An 18,244-nucleotide genomic window follows, 5' to 3' on the forward strand; every position below is an offset into this window, starting at 1 on the left:
GGATGTGTAGTAGGATAGAATATCAACATCCAGAAGTCACTAGGCTTTGAGTCTGTTTAGGGTAAGAATTCTTTCCTTTTCTTCTTTGAATCTTTAGTGCTCCATGTGGGTGAATATTTTATATATATATATATATATATATTTTAATATATATATATTTAAAATTCATTTAGCATTTAGTTCAACAAATATTTATTAAGCACCTGCTATATGCCAGGCACTGTCCTAGGAATATAACAGTGAACAAGCCAGACCTGTTTGCTACTTTCCCAGAGCATACATTCTAGACAAGAAATGCACAATAAATAAGGAAGCAAGTGCACAAATAAGAATGAATGTGCTAATCTCAATGACGAAAGAAACAGGATGACATGGCAAAGCATAGCAGGTGGGGATTAGACTCAGTGGCCTGGCAGTGCCCCTCTAAGGAGGTTGAGTCTTCCATGATGAGAACAAACCAGCCATGAGAAGGTTCAGTGGAAGACAAGGGAAGAGATAGTGAAAAGGTCATGTAGAGGGAGAGAATTTGGCAGGTTTAAGGAACAGAACGCAGAAGGCCAGAGTGAATGGAGTCTACCGAGGGAGGGAGAAAGTAGGTAAGGGAGCAGAAGGAAGTGGGTGGGGACAAAATAATTGGCAATGGAGATGTGGTCACAGAGTTTGGATTTTATTCTAGGGGCAATATCTAGTCAGACATAGGAGGGCTTGATGCAGGGTAGTGACACAATTAATTGAATGAATGAATGAATGAATGAACAGTTCGAGTTCTAGGTCTGTACCTGTCACTCTGATAACTGCTCTTCTTCAATGAGATTTTCAGATCTGAATTATACCTAAAGTCTTAGAAAAGACTAAAATTTTAGTCTGCAATGAGAGGTTTTTTCCTAAGAGAAACATTCATTTGGAAGATGAGAAGCCCCACCTAGGGGATCCTACAGGGGTAGGCAAAAGCAGCTTTAGAGTTGTGGGTATGCAAAACACAGGATTTATTCTTGTAGTATTTATTTATTAATTATTGTATTATTTACTGCTTATTAACTTACTTTTGCCCACTCCTATATATTATATAATGTTCGTCTCTTTGCTATTTTTTCTGTTTATCTTCCTTTGTCTTTCTATTACTTTTTCTTTAATTTAGCCCAAAGTTCAAAAGAATGGGGTGGGGGGGAAGCGAACATTTCAACATAGATTGGTTAACAAACCATGTATATTCAGAATTCAATTTTTTTTAAAAAGTCTGAGCTTAAAAATTCTTCCTTTGTCGTTAACCCTTCGCTTACTAAGGGAAAGTCCCAACTTCCACAGAAACTGCATCCCATCTGACACAGAAGGGGTTAGAGGGCAAACAGAGAGAGAAAATCACCACCTAGGGATGGCATAGGACTGATAAACAACAATAGTTCTGTTTTTCCTATGAGCACTGAAATACAGTCTGAAAATTTGGGTCTTAGTCTGGACTAAAAACTAAGGCACTGTCTGACCTTGAGCAAGCACTGAGTGAATTATATTCCTTAGTTTCATCCTCAGAAGAGAATGATAATATCTGCCTCTTTTATAAAGTTGTACAATAAGGCTGCTTAGAAAATCATGTACCCTATACTTTTAAACATTCTTCTTTAGAAACACATTATGGACAACCCCCTTTGCAGGTTAAATGTATTTCTGGAGATCTCAGCTCACAGTGGAATACTGTAAGCTATAATCCTAATTGTTTATTCATGGTTGCTTGCCTCTCTTCAGACTCCAGCAGAAGTGTTTGAAGGAACAGGTGCACTGTGAGGAGAAAGTATAGGTCTCTTACAGTCTTTAGCAGCAGAATAAAGAAAACAGGGGTGGAGGGATTGAGCAAAAAAGAAAAACCACTCATGGACATGGACAACAGTGTGGTGATTGCTGGGGGAGGAGGGGTATAAGGGGACTAAATGGTAATGGAAAACAATACAATAAAGATTAAAAAAGAAATGCCATAAAACCAAGAAAACATGCAGAATGCATTCATAGACGTTATGTCAGAAAATATGGATATGAGTCATAGACATTCACTTTGAGAATTTGATGAGGTGGTAGATATGAAGTAGCTTCAAATGCTCTAAGTCCAAAATAAAAATAAGGGCAGGATGTAAACTTGTAACCTGCTTTATACTGATAGATGCCATATTCACAGTTGTCTTTTCATTATAATGGTCACTCAGCTGGCCTTGTGTAACATCAAACGAGTAGTAGGCTTTTCTTTTCTTTTTCTTTTTTTTTTTTTGAGGAAGAAGGATCAAAGAAAAAAGGTTCATAAAATTTAATGGATTGAACTTGGAATTTGGGGAAAACTTTTTTCCCTTGGATAAAAAATATTTTCCTTTATTCTCTCTTAAAATTATAGCTATTTGTCCTGTCAAGGACATTCAGCTAAGCTGTGTAGGCTGTTTGGTAAGGGTACTCCAATCTGGGCTACAGAATTTGGTCTTGTTTTTCCTCATTAATGTTGACTGCTAATATGACCAACTGCTGATATATGGGCAGAGTCCTCATTCTTTAGCCAACAGGAAATAACACAGCTTGGTGAACTTTGAATAATAACTCACTGCCCAATTGATTATCCTTTATTTTTTCACAGCAAATTCAACAATTTGTTTCTTTCTTTAGAGACTCAGACCAGATAATTCTGGTTCTCTATACTCTAGGGTACATTAACCGTTTCCAAATGCCCCTGCCGAACCTCATTGTTTTTGATTCTTAATGACATTAGTTTACATGTCAGTATTTCCCAGGAAAAGAAAACAAAATATTAACACATAAAAAAGTAATACAAAATTATGACTCATTGACTACCTAATCTAGTAAACATCCAGGTAGAGTTTATATCAATTTGTTAGCGCAATATGATAAATATTTAAGAAACTTGTCTTAGAAAAAAATTTAAAGAATGAGCTCTTTATAAGTTGTCTCTTTGAAAAGCATATATTATATTAGCAAGACACACTTTTTTTTTTAGAATTTTAGGAGTAATCAGAGGAAAACAAAGATTATTACTGAGCACAAATAGGGAATCTTTTAGAGACTACCAGAGCTTCATTGCCAGTCTGATGAACTCTACAAAGCTGAGTGACTTCTGGTTACATGCATGGTCAAGTAGCATTCAATATTTTAATCTAAGGCTTAAATTTTCATCTCTTATGTTGAAATGCTTAAAAAAAAAGGAAACGTAAAAATCTGACTGATGCTAGTGTTTGTTTAATAGCAAGACAGTAATTATTAGATCAAAACTTATAAACAAAAATACCCAATAGTCACTTTTTTATTATTTTTGAACTCAGATTGAGGAAAAAGAATAATTGGCTAGTATAGCTTGAAAAGAATCATTAACTTAAACAAAGACAAAGACAGACTATGGATTCGAAAGCATTTAACCTCAATTTGCAGATATTGCTCTTTAGATCAGCAGCTCTCAATTTCTGCTTGGGCAGATGGCTACTACTTTGGCAAATAAAACGAACCGACCAACAAAGACGAAAGTCCACAGATGTTCCCTGGGAGACTATGCCAAGAATTAGAAGACAAGTTGCAATAATTTTGATGACAAATCTCTAAAGAGATGACTAAGTCTCTTACTCTGTCTATAATATTTATTTTAAAGTTGGATGCCTTGGATGGAGTTAGATTAGAACTTGAATCATGTGTGATCCATGAACAAGGGGTATAATGGATCACCAGTGATTCCAGACCAGAATCTGAGAATCTCTGCTTCAGCCTAGTTTTTAGGGGGGAAAAAATTTGCTTTTGATATACTGATTTGACTTCAGCAGAGTGGATTCTGTATTTTAGATCATAATTGTCTACTGGATAGGTAGCATTTACCCAAGAGTTTATGGCTTATCTGTTAAATCCTGTAGAAAATATGACAATATCCTTTTTCTTCCCTTTTTGTTGCAGAAATGAGAGGAAATTATTTTATTTGATCTTATTTATTTAAAATATTTTATGTTTCTATTCTAAAAGATCCTTCCAGTGAAATTTTTCTTGTACCCAAGCTATAAATTAAAACCCAAAATATTATTCTCTCCTTTGAAGGACACCTAATTAGGGAAGGAGATATCCTGCTACATATACCCCCAAATGCTCAAGGTCTTGCAACCCCTGCTTTTTGAAAACCTGTATGAGAGAGAAGAAAAATACTCTTTTATCTCGGCCAACAAGAATGTTGGCCTCTATAATTACCTTGTAGTCCTAAAGCCTCTCTATGCCCGCTCTCCTTCACTCCAGCCCCCAAGGAACCCTCTCTAAAAGGCACGGCTTTTTACATTGCGTGCTATTACTCATTGAGCGCTGCTGACTCTGATTAAGAATCGACTATCACGGCCTTGAAACGAGTCACATAAGTAGAGGTCGAATGACTCACCACAATATGATCCTGGCCCTTATCCAAAACTCTTCTGTAGGTCACACTATTTTCGCTAAACCAGTACAGAGCAGCCATAGGTTAAATGAATGTGTAAGTATTTTGCAATATCTGGCAACTAGCAAGATATGTAGGTTATGTGAAGAAAACAAAAAAACAAAACAAAACAAACAAAAACCTGCTCTGTGCTTTAAAAGCAAAGAGGAGGTCTTAACACATCAAGAGTATAATTCATCTTAATTTTAACTCAGAGCAAAAAGCTACCATCAGCATACTGTATGTAGCCATTGATCTTAATAAATATTTACTGAGCATTTATGCCAGTACACTCGTTCTGGCTTATAGCCTTCCTGCTGTCTCCGAAAACGCCCCATGGTGCCTCCACATTGCCACAGCAATGCGATGGCATCTATCAAATGACTGCTCTCAGAGTACCCCATGTGATCAGGTCCCATGTATAGAAATTTAGGTTAATGTTAGATGAGGTCACTAAAGGCTTTTAACACATTGGCACCAGAGCATTTACAGTGGTTCATATACAAGTAAAACAGACATTTGAAACCAAATTTTGTATTCATAAGAAATCTTGGAGTGGTAGGAAAAAAAAATAAGAAAAATAGGAATGTATTTATTTTTATTAAAAGCCATGAATTAGAAGGAAAGGCTAATGTTAGCATCCTTAAGAAAGGTTTAGTTATTATAATGGACAATGGAATGCATTCAACTTTGATTCATTTTCCAAAAAAGCTGACTAGCTGTTGCCCAATTAATACATCTTGGAAAGTTTCCCAAAATGATGCTTTCCATATATATGAATTTATAGTTTTATTTCCCCCTAGAGTTCTCAGTTGGTATTTTTAAGAGCCTTGTTGAGTGCTATCTGGCCTGCAGTTCTCCGTCAGAGGCCTTGTAAAGTTTGGTCACAAACATTGGAGAGAAGAGAATCAGAGGACTTTGCTATTCTCTGCAACTCATCTACTGAGGCAGACCGTGGATGCAAAGATGTCTTGAGACCTTCCATCTGACCGATGCAGACTATTTCACAGGGCTTTTAAACACGCTCAGGTGAACGTGTAGATAGTCTCTTGGAAGGGCAATTCAAACCATGAAAACCTCTTTCTATAATAGTCCAAAATGTCTGGGAAAATCCTCCAAATGACAAGTGACTTGGGTAATTCCAGAACCCTAATACCCACTCATCCTACAACACAAGCCCACCTAAGGCACTTCATTAAGTAGGAAGAAAATCAATTTGTATTAAAATATAAAAAGAGCATTAGATTGCAAGATCAGTCTCCAAAGAAAATCAGGGATACAAGCAAGATCTCTAAGTTTTCTAAAATTACACAGGAGAAAAAACAATGAGGTTGAACAAAGTTTGACAGATCAAAATTTTGCTTATATCTTAAAAGTATAAATAATCCTTAAATTTATAAAGAAACCCCATAAAATTACTATGTTTAAACAAATTGCAAATTAACGGTTGTGTTCACCTTAGGAAATACAAGTGGGTGTAATTCAATGATGCATTTTATTTCCCTCTCTAATCTAAAAGCCTGAATAAAGAAGTTTCTGTAAAAAAACTGAAACAATTACCATACAATGAAACTTTCTCCGTGAGGAGCCAGACTTAAAGGCTTATGGGCTCAGGCAAAGACAGTTAAGTTACTCTTTTCTTTCTGATCTAAATCTTGTTCAAATATATATCAAAGGGAGCCTTAAATGGATTGAGAAAGACTCAACAGGCAACATTTAGACTGAAGAGTGTATGCCCTGTTGGTTCACTCACTTTTACTTTGAAAATGGTGGGTATATAGTAAAATAAATTGACCTTCAAGATAATGTTAGGTTAAAAAGATAAAAAAGCAAAATATGGAGCAGTATGTGTGTAATAGTATGCCTAAATTTTTGTGAAAAATAGGGGAAAAAAGAATACTAAATAATAAAGATACACACAAATAGAGAACACATAGTAAACTGACCAAAAAAAAAAGAAAAAGAAAATGGTAGGTGATTATAGGTGTAAGAAGCATCAGATAAGAATGACTTTACATATGGATACTTTGATTACCACTAACTAGCTGCGTTACCTTGGGCAGCTTTCCTAGGTGTCATGCTTGCTACCTGTAAAACTGGAGGGCTGACTTAGATGACCTTTGAGATCTTGTGCAGCTCCAATATGTCATGTGCTATGACTCGGATTGTTTTTAGTTCAATAAGAAGAAGTACTTCCTCCACTGCTGCCGTTCTTCGGCCTGCAGTACCCAGGCTCCCGGGTGTAAGAGGGCATTTACCCCATGTTTCCAAGACCTGGATGTCCCACAGGCACTTCCATATTTGGGCTCATGAAACTAACTATATGATATGTCGAGACAACAAGACATTTCATTTCTGTCTTGTCAAAATAGTATCATTTATAAAGCATTCAGAAAAAAACCACTCAAATCCAGTTCAGAAGAGCGGACTGCCATATGGTCAAATTAACTGGTTTTTTATATGCACACAAACAAATATAAATGCATAGATTGTCATATTATACTTGTCCATGATATCACATGACATATATCATACAGGTTTTTGAGTTTGGGGAGTTTATTTATTTATTTATTTATTTATTTATTGCGGTAGAATTACATATAGTAAAAAGTCTTGAAAATACAGAGGAATGAAACTTGACAAATGTATACGCTCCTGTTATCAATATCCCAAGCCAGATAAAACACTGCTTTACAAAGATTCCTCATGTCTTTTCCTAGTTAATCTGTCTTCCGAAAGGAACAGCTATTACTCTGATTTTATCCCCATGACTAGTGTAGCATATTACTGAACTTTTCGTATTGCTCAGTATGATGTTGTTTAGATTCATCTATGTGATTGTGTGTATTTGTAGTTTGGTCCTTTTTAATGCTGAGTTGTATTTCATTTTGTGAATATAATGCAATTTATGCTTCTGGCAATACACATTTGGGCCAATTTCAGTTTTGTTTTGTTTTGTTTTTGTAATGAATAAAGTTACAATGAACATTCCTGTGCATGGTTTTTTGTGGACTGATGTTTTCACTGTGGGGAGGAAAAATACCTAGGAGAGGATCGCTGGCTCAAAGTTTAAGTACATATTTAACTTAATGAGAAATTGCCAAACAGCTTTCCAATGCAGTTATACTACGTCACCAGCAAAGAGTGAATGATTACATTGCCCTACATTTCGTCCTGACATTTGCTCTTTTTACTTTTAGCCATTCTAATAGTTGCATAAAGATATCTCTTTGTGATTTTAATTTGATTTCCCTTAGGTATTTCTCATATTTTCATATGTCCATTGACAACTTATGTATTTTCTTTTATGAAGTATCCAAAACTTTTCCTCATTTTTATTGGATATTTACTTTTTTTGTTATTCATTAATAAGAGTTTTAAAACAATTTTTCTATAAAAGTTATTTGTCAAGTATACATATTTTGAATATTTTGCCCCAGCTTGTGGTTTATCTTTTTATTTTTTTATGGTGTCTTTTGAATTTTGGTAAGTCTTGCTTTTCAATTTTTTTCCTTTTATAGTCAGTACTTTTTGCATTCTGTTTATAAATATTTGCCTATCCTAATTTCACAAAGATATTCTCCAATTGTTTTCTTCAGAGATTTAGCTTTTACATTAGGTATGTAATCTGTGTAGTATAAAAAGTATATGAATATCCAGTTTATTTATCATCTTTTGTTGGGAAAAACTATTTTCTTATTAAATTTCATGGATACCTTTATAAAAAAAAATGACCATAGATGTATGGTCTATTTCTGCACTCTATATATTGTTTTATTAATCCATCTATCTTTACACAAATACCACACTTTTTGATTTTTATGGCTTTATACTAAGTTTTAAAATCATGTAGCAAAAATTCTCTAGTTCTGATCATTTTTTTGAAAGATTGTTTTAGTTTCTCTAGGTCCTTTGTGTTTCCATATCAATTTTAGTTGCCACTTGTCACACACACACACACACACACACACACACACACACACACAGAAAGACTGCTGCTGGGTATGTTTGGAATTACCTAGACTATTGTAAATTTGAGGAGAATTGGGATCTTAAAAATATTGAGTCTTCTAAGCTATAAATGTGGCTTATCTCTACATTTATTTAGGAATTTAATTTTCTCAACAGTATTTTGTAGTTTTTAAAGTATAGGCTGTGCAAATATTATGTTAAATGTGCCCCAACTATGTCATGTTTTTATGCTATTATTTTTAAATGTCTACTTCCAATTAGTTGTTGCTAGTACATAGAAATAAAACTGATTTTGCATATTAATTTTAAACCTTGAGACCCTGATAAAGTCATATAATCATTCAATACATTTAACAGGGTTTTATTTATTTATTTATTTGCTAAATTTCTTAAGATTTTTTCATGCACAATCAAGTTATTTTAAATAAAAACAGTTTTAATTCTTCTTTCCCAATTTCTATGCCTTATTGTATTGGTTAGAAACAACACAATGTTGAATAGGATTGGTAAATGGAGATGCTCTTAACTTGATACTTGCTTGGTGAAAGTGTTTAATATTTTACCATTAAGTTTGATGTATGGTACAGGTTTTTCATAAATTTCCTTCATCATATTGAGGACATTTTCTTCAATTTTTAATTTGCTGTGAGTTTGTTGAATTTTGTCAAATGTTTTTTCTATACCTATTGAAATGATTTTGTAATTTTCTCATTGATTCTGTTAATACAATAATTTAAATGACAGATATTTAAATATTAAACCAATATTGCATTCTTAGCATAAGCCCTAGTTGTTCATGGTGTACCATCTTTTTTATATATTGTTGAATTTGTTTGGGCTTTGTGTGAATGTGTGTTCATGAAGGATGTTGGTTTGTAATTTTCTGTCCTTGTAGTGTCTTTTTCAAAACTAGGCTTTAAGGTTACCCTGGCCTCATTAAACCAGTTGGAATGTATCCCTCCCCCTTTATTAAAAAAAAAAATTTGTGTGAGATGTTTTTACTTTTAAATATTTGGTAGAATTCACCCTCAAAGTTGTCTGAACCAGGAAATTTTTTTGTGGCAATATTTTGAATTACAATTCAATTTCTTGAACACAGATACTCTTATTCACATTTATATTTCTTCTTTTTCCATTTTAGAAATAATATTTCTCAGGGAATTTCTCAATATTATTTGTTTTCAAATTGTTGACATAGATTTATTTATAGTATTTCCTTATTTTCCCTCTAATGTCTGTAGGACCTATTGTGATATTACTTCTTACATTCTTGATTTTGAGAATTTGTTTTCTATTTTTTGTTTTTGATTAGTTTTGATAGGGGTTTATCAATAGTATTAATTTTTGGAAGAATCAATATTTGATTCCTCCAAATGTGCTAATTTTATTATTTGAGATTCATTTTATTGATTTATGCTCTTAAGATTTCTTCTTTGACCAATGGGTCACTTGAATGAGTGTTGCATAATATCCAAATACTTTGGGGAATTTATTGATTTCTTTTTTAATTTATTCCTTATATAATTTCGGTGGGGACAGATAAAATACTCTGCGATTTCTATCTTTTAAAATCTATTGGGGGATTTTAACAGACTACCATGTTGACTTTTTTGTTTAATATTTCATGTGTTCTTGAAGAGAATAGATATTCTGCATCTGCCATATAGTATTCTATAGAAGTCTATAAAGTCACTTGTTCATAGTACTGTTCAAATCTTACATGTTATTATTAAAAATTGATTTGTTCTGTCAATTGTTGAGAGTTGGTTGTCAGTATCCAGTGACAACTGTGAATTTACTGATTTCCACATTTAGTTTTGTCAGTTTTTGTTTCATATGCTTAGAGGTTATGTTATTATGTGTATTACATTAAAAATTGTCATGTTTCAAAATAAATTCAGTTATTTATCATTTAAAATCATCCTCTTTATCTTGAATAATATTTCTTATTTGAAGCCTACTTTCATATAAATGCAGTCACATTAATATCGTTATGATTAGTGTTTGGATGGTATATATATATATATTTTTACTTTTAAACTATTCGTAATTCTATAAACTACTTGTAAACTATTTGTAAAGTGTGTGTTTTCTATTGGCAGCATATAAATTGGGTCCGTATCGCTATCTATGCTGATAAACTCTGACTTAAATGGAGATTGTAACCCATTTACATTTAATATATTAATTAATACAGTTCAGTTGGCTATAGTTTTTACTGCTTTTTTTTTTTTTTTATCTAAATAGATTCCTAGGTAACATCCTCTCAAGTTGGGCAGCTTTACTATCTCTCAAAGCAAGTAGATTAATAGAACATATAGATGCACTAAATATAATCCAAATAAACAGGGAAATGGAACATATCAATGTGTTAATTGGGAACATAGGCTCTAGGTAGATTACACAACTTATGGTTATTAGGCAGAGAGAACTTATCAGAGGATCAGTGTCAAGACTGGAGGTACTTCTGTGGAACCAGCAACTGCCCTGGTACTGCTAAATATTTTCCCCAGTGATTTGTGAGAATAATAATTAAGGAAGTAAATGATGTGTTGCAAGTGGAGAGGTTGGTAAGTCCATGGTTTCCTAGATTATAATAATAATAATAAAACAGCATGTTGGAGAAATAATCATGAGAAAACAAAATGAATGGTAATTTGGTATATCCTCAGCTGATACACTTAAAAACAAAGCTAAACATATAATAAGTATAAGCAAGATTAGCAGGAAAAAAACCCTTGAGGTTAACATGAATAATTAAATTATTTTTCACCACTGAAGTTCAATTTAAGTATATTATTGTAAGACTAGGATTCAGAAATAGGAATAAAGGTATGTCACAATGATGACCTAACTTTTATACTTAGCACCAGCATGCTGTGCCCAGTTCTAAATGCCCTAATTAATGTGGGAAAACTAGACGGATTTCAGGAAAGCATCAGAACTTTGCTTTCAGAGATAGACAATTAGTTAGAGACAATTTTCTTCAAACTCTACCTTTTACTGTTAGCAAAACTCAGAAAGTTTGAAGTGTTTTATCCAAAGGCAGTTATTCTATGGCAGAATTGTGAATAGAACTTCAACTCAATCCCTTGTCTATTCTATTGCTCCTTTCAGTTCTCAGAGTGAACTAGGGATTTTGAAATGGGAGAAGACAAAAATTCAGGGAGGTGAGATTATTCATTACAAAGAAGAAAATGTTTAGATTAGATGCAATACCTATCATAAAGCCTATGAAAATTTCTTATTTAAAAGACGGTGCGTACAAACTCTTCATTTCTTCTAACAAGGGATTCCATTTCATTGAGGACTAAATGAGAGAAAATGCAGAATAAAATGCAACAGGAAGATTTTAGGAACCACATAAATGAACTGTTTAGAGTAGCAAAAATCTTTACTTATTAGTATGGTAACATAGTATCTGCTCCCCAGAAGTTTGAGTTTTAGAAAATTAGAATATAGCTTCACCTATTCAAATTGGTAATCTCGCCCTAACAGGTGTGGCTTAGTTGGTTGGGCGTCCTCCCACAAAATGAAAGGTTCCAGTTTGATTCCAGGTCAGGGCACCTGCCTGGGTTGTGGGTTCAGTCCCTGGTCTGGCGGGGCACATGTGAGAGGCAAACGATCAGTTTTGCTTTCTCTCTCTTTCTCCCTCTCTTCCCCTCTCTCTAAAAATAAACCACATAAAAAGTGGTCATTTCTATGCATGGGGGGAAGAAATAGGTATTTGTTCAAGATCCCTAAAATTCCATACTAGATATTTTTATTTGCCTTTACGTTCTGCCTATGTATTATTTCTTGCCAAGATCTCCTTCCAAAAAGAAACAAAATTAGAAATCAGTTCAGTACTCTGTTCTTAGTACCATCCAACACCACCTCCAGGGTGAGCTGACTCCCTGCTAAGCCTTTACTATAAAATTGCCACTTTTATCTTTTATTGTTAAGACCAGTGTTGTGACATTACATGAGGCAATTTCCCTAAGCACTCTGCTGACTGACCAGAAGATCTTTCAGAGAGTGTGACGCTACTTGTCAGCTGCAAATGGAGTTCTTCTTGATGAATACTATAGCGAAATTCTAAATTGTTAAGTTGTGAATTTTTCAAAATTGCAATTTATTACCAGTTTATTGGGGAAATAAAAAACTTGATATTAGAAACTGCCTGAAAAATCACAATTAAAAGCAATTACCTGTGGTGGATTTTGTTTATAAGACAATTTTTAAATGGAGAGGAAGTTTAAGTAACAGTAAAATCTGTATTTCATAATTTCAGACATGTAAGCTTGAAATAACTTTAGTGATCTGCTTAGACATTCAGAGGTTGCTTTTTGTTGTTGCTTATATTCTCCCCAAATGATCCTGTACTACAAATACAACAATATGGCATCTTTGATAGTTCAAAGTGAATTGAAATTCTTTTTTAGGCAAGATTTTGAGTCAAGAAAAATAACTGTGTTTTTGTTTATTTCAAGGTTGATTCTTTTCCATTATGGAAGAGTGTTTACTAATGATTTTGACAAAGGTCACACAACCAAAGCATTATTTTTTTTTTCAAGAATGCATGTTTATAAGAGATTACAAAATGAGAACCAGCCAGGAAAAAGAAATAAGTTTACTTCTCTTGAACATATGTGGGGACCATTTGACTTGATAATTTACAAAGATAATTTACAAAGGAAGCAAAACACTTACACTATAACATGCAGTTGCTTGAAATGGCTTTATTGTTTTAAAATATCTCATATTTCAAGTTGTTTTCCATTGAGTAACATGCACCCATTACAGGATATTATGAAGCATTTTGCCATGGGATCTGTGGCATAATGGTTTTTTAGGCCCAGTCATATTGTCCACATATAGAAAGAGTATGTGTAGTGGACCGGATAACAACTTGAACAATGAAATTCAAGAGACCTGGTTTCAGATTCTGACTCTCCGTTTACTTCCTGTAAATGAGCACTGTGGGCAATTCATGTAACTTTTAGCTTCTCAGTGCTTGTGAATGATGACTCAATTACATTCTTTTGATTCTAGTAACTAGGAAGGTAACACTCATCTCAGACTTCTGCAATATTTTTTGCTGTTCCTGTGTTGACCTGCTGTGAGAAAAGGCAGAATAAGTTGTGAAAGTTCAAGAAATCTGACAGTGACAACACTGCAGCCCTGTAGGGTTCCCCGCAGTATTCTCCATCTTGGAGGGAACCCCTGCACCCCTCTCTCAGACAAAATGAATCTTAAGAGATCATGTATAGTGTTTGTTAATAGATTTTGCCATTGTTTTGTTTAAAATTATATTTGTGGCATGCATTACCTAAATATTAATTACGCAAAAGCTTATAGTAATTAGAGACCTTTCCTCCTACAACTTAAGAGTGATTTTTTTTTTTTTTTTTTGGAGTTAGTTGCCATTATTTCCAAGCAGCCAAGCATTTCAGACAGAAAACCCTGGGTTTATTCTGAGGACTCCCACAAACCTCTAAAGCATAATATTTTACTCACTTCTAAGTACTTTTAATAAATATAGAGAATATCTTGGTCAGCTTGGGTTGCCATAACAAAATAGCACAGACTGCACGACTAAACAGAAATTTATTTTCTCACAGGTCCAGAGGCAGGGAAGTTCAATATCAAGGCCTGGCTGGGTTTTGTTTCTGGTAAGACTTCCCTTGCTACCTTATAGATGTCCATCTTCACCTTGTGTGCTCCTGTTGCCTTTCTTTTGTGTGCATGCAGAAAGAGAGGAGAGGAGGAAAGAAGGGAGGGAGGGAGGAGGGAGAAAGATTGAGAGATAGCTTCCTTTTCTTATAGGCCTGTCAGTTCTATTTGATCAGGGCCCTACCTCATTTAACCTTAATTACCTCCTAAAGACCTTAGCTCCAAAAGCAGTCACACTAGGGGTTAGGACTTTAACATATGAATTGGGGGCAGAATTTAGTCCTTAAGAGAAAATAAATATAGCGAGTTACTAACATTATCTTAATATCTTAAAGCCTTTTTCTGATCAAAAGGCCATTATTTAAATATATAACTAAATGTGATTTGATTTTTATATTTTTAATAGATTTATTAAGGGTAAAATATTTCCATATTATTATTGACTTTGCTAGACTTTTATATTTATAAGATATATTTAGATATTTACTAAATCTGAAAATGGCCTCTGTTTTATCACCAGCTGTTAGGTTTAGATCACCATAGCTTTTTATAAGGTGCCCTTAGAAGAAGTATGTGAGAAGGAAAAAAGCAGTAACATCATAATATAAGGTCAGAGAGATTGAGTTCAGTGTCTTCACTGTAAAGCTCATGAAACTGAGGTCTAAAGACACTGTTTCTAAAAAAACCCAAGGTCACAGACAAATGAGTAACTGAGGCACTCCTACAACCTTGATCAGCATTCTGACTCTCACTTCACTTTGCTTTTCTCATTATTCCATCCACAACCCTTCTTGCTCCTGTTCAGGTGCTTTTAAAGTCCATAATTAAATTTAAACCTCTTCTGTGGAATGCGTGCAAGGTGTAACCCAAGCCTGTAGCTGAGGAAATCTTTGTGCCTGTAGAGTGGTGGCACAACTTTGATCTTATAAATTGATCCAATAAATCTAAATTTCAAGGTAAGTAGAGATTCTTAGGAATTCAGTAGGTCATAAGATGATCTTATTTAGAAGAATAAACAATGTAAAACATACTGGCATGAAGAGAAAAACATCAACTCTGGACTGAAGCAATGCATTTAACACTTGAAGTTGTTGGCATACTTAGCAATCATCAGACAGACCAGAATAACGATAAAGTATTATATGATTTTTTAATAACATGCATTTATAATATTATCTAATCAACAACAATTGTCATTCATTGAGTACCTACTGGGAACACGGAATTGAGTAGAAAAATGGTAAAATTACTCTGCTTTTTAAATAGAGACAAAATTTCCAACATCACTTCAAGTATTTTAAACTAATATGAAACATACATTCATTATCTCATAAACTAAAAATTTTACAATGAGGACAAATAATGAAAACTTAAAATCAAAATTATAGATTTTTTAAAAAGAAGCTAGTGAATATTTTATTATCTCCCAAATTATTGAGTTTCATGGTAGAGAAAACTGTCAAATCACTACTAAGTACGGGTAAAACATGGAAATGAAGGGGAAGCAAAAGGAAAGGAAAGAGGAGTCCTAAGTAAATGCTTGTCCCCGCTAAAAAGTCACTCAGGTCTGTCTTTCAGGTGTTGAAATCCAGCTGACTTCAGTCCATGAGTTCTCTTGACTTCCATTTGTCTCTTGCCCAGCCCTAGCGCCTCAGTGAGATAAGGAGGGAGAAGTAACTCTCCGCATTAGCAGTGAGTTGTAAAATGCTTTTGCTAATAACAGTGCAAGCAAGCACTGCTTCAGAGGGGTTAAATTGAGGGCATGGAACATTCCTTCTTTGGTAGAAGAAATCTCAACAGTATTACTGAGCCCAAATGTAATATAAGCTGCTGGAAAGCAATAATTAAACTTATACCTTTACTTTGTTAAGTGACTTATCTAAATGTGCCACCTTCTTGAAAAAATAAATTAAGCAGTGTGAGTCTGCTGTTGGCAGCTATAGTGACGGTATGGAACATGTGGTTTGGGATTATTTAGTTTATGAACATACAAATTGTATGTATGGAGTATTCAGAAACTCAGAAAATATGATTATTCTAGGACATGTTCATTATTATATGATATAAACATATAACAGATAAAGCCAAAATCTCTCCTGAAGTGAATCAATTCACAACTCATAGGTCTACGTGTACAAAAAAGAAAGAAATTTTAAACATGCTTTATTTTAGATCTTAAAATAAAAAAGCTCTCTATGATAAAATTTCCCTAAATGCTACTTATAAGGAAAATATTGTCATATAGGTCAAGTGGAAGAGACAGAATGAGCTATACTGAATAAAGTAAAGCTTCTCATAAAACAACAGAAACAAACTTCAATAGAGCGATGATGTAAGACACCAAAGAAACAGAGACCTCATTTAATCTAAACTGAGAGAAGACTGATGGCTAAAAACCACCAAGTGTTAAATTTAGCACATTTTGAAGATATAGAGATTGTAATGAAGAAACTATGACCGTGTGCTTTTCTTTTAAATTTGACTAATAAGCATGAGTGTACTTGTTTATACATGTTTGGAGTCTTTCCTTTTCTTAAGCCTCAGATTCAGCTCCTGCCTCCTTTCTCCATATGGGTTTGTCCTTTAATGTAGATAATAAGATTCTCTCCGGCAGACACCAAACAACTGTGCCTGCTACCATACATGCCTAAATCAAGTCCTCAATATACTAGACCAGCTCTCCGTGTGCAGCCTTTTCAGTGGAAGGAAGAGTGCCATTTGCTAATTAATCTTTACTAGAGAGCTGAAGAGTAATCTTCTCCTGGGAATATCGATTCTTCTCACCTAGGAGAGAGGATGTTTCTAGAGAAGAGATTGCTCTCTCTGTACTGCTCCACTGACTTGGTACTAGCAGAATTATTTGAAGAAGCCAAAAGCATCACCAGTCTCTGGTCACCTCAAGTTCTGTACATACAGGACACAATCACTTAGAGGCATCTCAGTTAAGTGAGCATGACTGTACCAATTAGGCAAGAGTCCTCACTATTAAATATTATTAGATTAATTTGGTGTCCTGGGAAAATTCTTGATGAAGCCCATCCCAGTAAGGGTAAGGCATTGTATACTTAAATACACAAGAACATGCTCAAAAAACTCTTCTGAGGTAAGGTTTATTCAGTCCCAAACAATATCATTTAGGGACATATTACTTAAATATCAACCATTAAAGCTGAAAAAAACTTTAGAAATGTCATCATGTCTGACCCTGTTACTTTACAGATGAAAGAATTAAAATCCAGGAAGATGTGGTTGACTGGTTAGAAAAAATAAGACTAGAAATAAGACCTTCTAACTCTTCCAGCCAATGGTTCTTTACTTGATACCATCATACATTCTGAAATATCTCAATGACTAAAAGCACATCTCTGAGGCTGTGAATACTCATTGTCATTGTGTTGGTGGTGGTAGAATTACAATACTTAGCTTTGTGTTTCTAACTAGTGTTTCAACCTTAAAGAAGCCAATGTAACTGCATCTGATTTTTGTTAATTTCAAATTAAGATAACTTGCCTATCTCATGAAGTTGTGTAAATATTGCATGACAAGGTGTTTTCCAAAAATTTAATGTTAAAATGGATATAGAAACTTATCTTTTAAGAGTTTATCTGTGGCTTTTATTTCCAGGTAGTGGATTGAGTTTATGTGTTTCTGTCTCCCCTACCACCTCCCACGAAACCCCACTACATAGTAGTAGAAAATAAAGAAGATAAAATCTACAACAATAAAAAAATGTTGGGGTTGGACATCACCCAAGGAGAGATTTTAATAGAATTTTGGGAGATGAATATGAGATGAAGAACTGGTGGATGATGAAGCTGACCAACGCACAACACAGCTATGAGTTCATGTGCAAAGACCCTGCCTTGCGCTTATCTTCTCTGAAGGACTATGAAGGGGATTTAAGCACAGAAGTGACAGATACTATTGAAAGTAAAGAAAAGTTGTGAGACTGATGACAGAGAAAGAAATTAAATTTTGAGCACAGCCCAGTTATCTTCAGTAACAAAATGTCTGGCACTGAAGCATCTACCCATCACCACTACCACTATAACCAAAGGGCTCTTCTCAAAAAAAACCCCCAAAACTAAAGGAACTACTTGCAGGAAATTAGGGTGGACAATGTGGGAGTTAATGACCTATACCAAAACCCTTTATAATCTGCTGTTTGGGAACACCAAGGCCTGAGGGCCC

The sequence above is a fragment of the Pteronotus mesoamericanus genome, unplaced genomic scaffold, assembly GCF_021234165.1.
Source record: "Pteronotus mesoamericanus isolate MK-2021 breed Mesoamerican mustached bat unplaced genomic scaffold, CSHL_Meso_final scaffold_651, whole genome shotgun sequence".
Classification (NCBI taxonomy): Eukaryota; Metazoa; Chordata; class Mammalia; order Chiroptera; family Mormoopidae; genus Pteronotus; species Pteronotus mesoamericanus.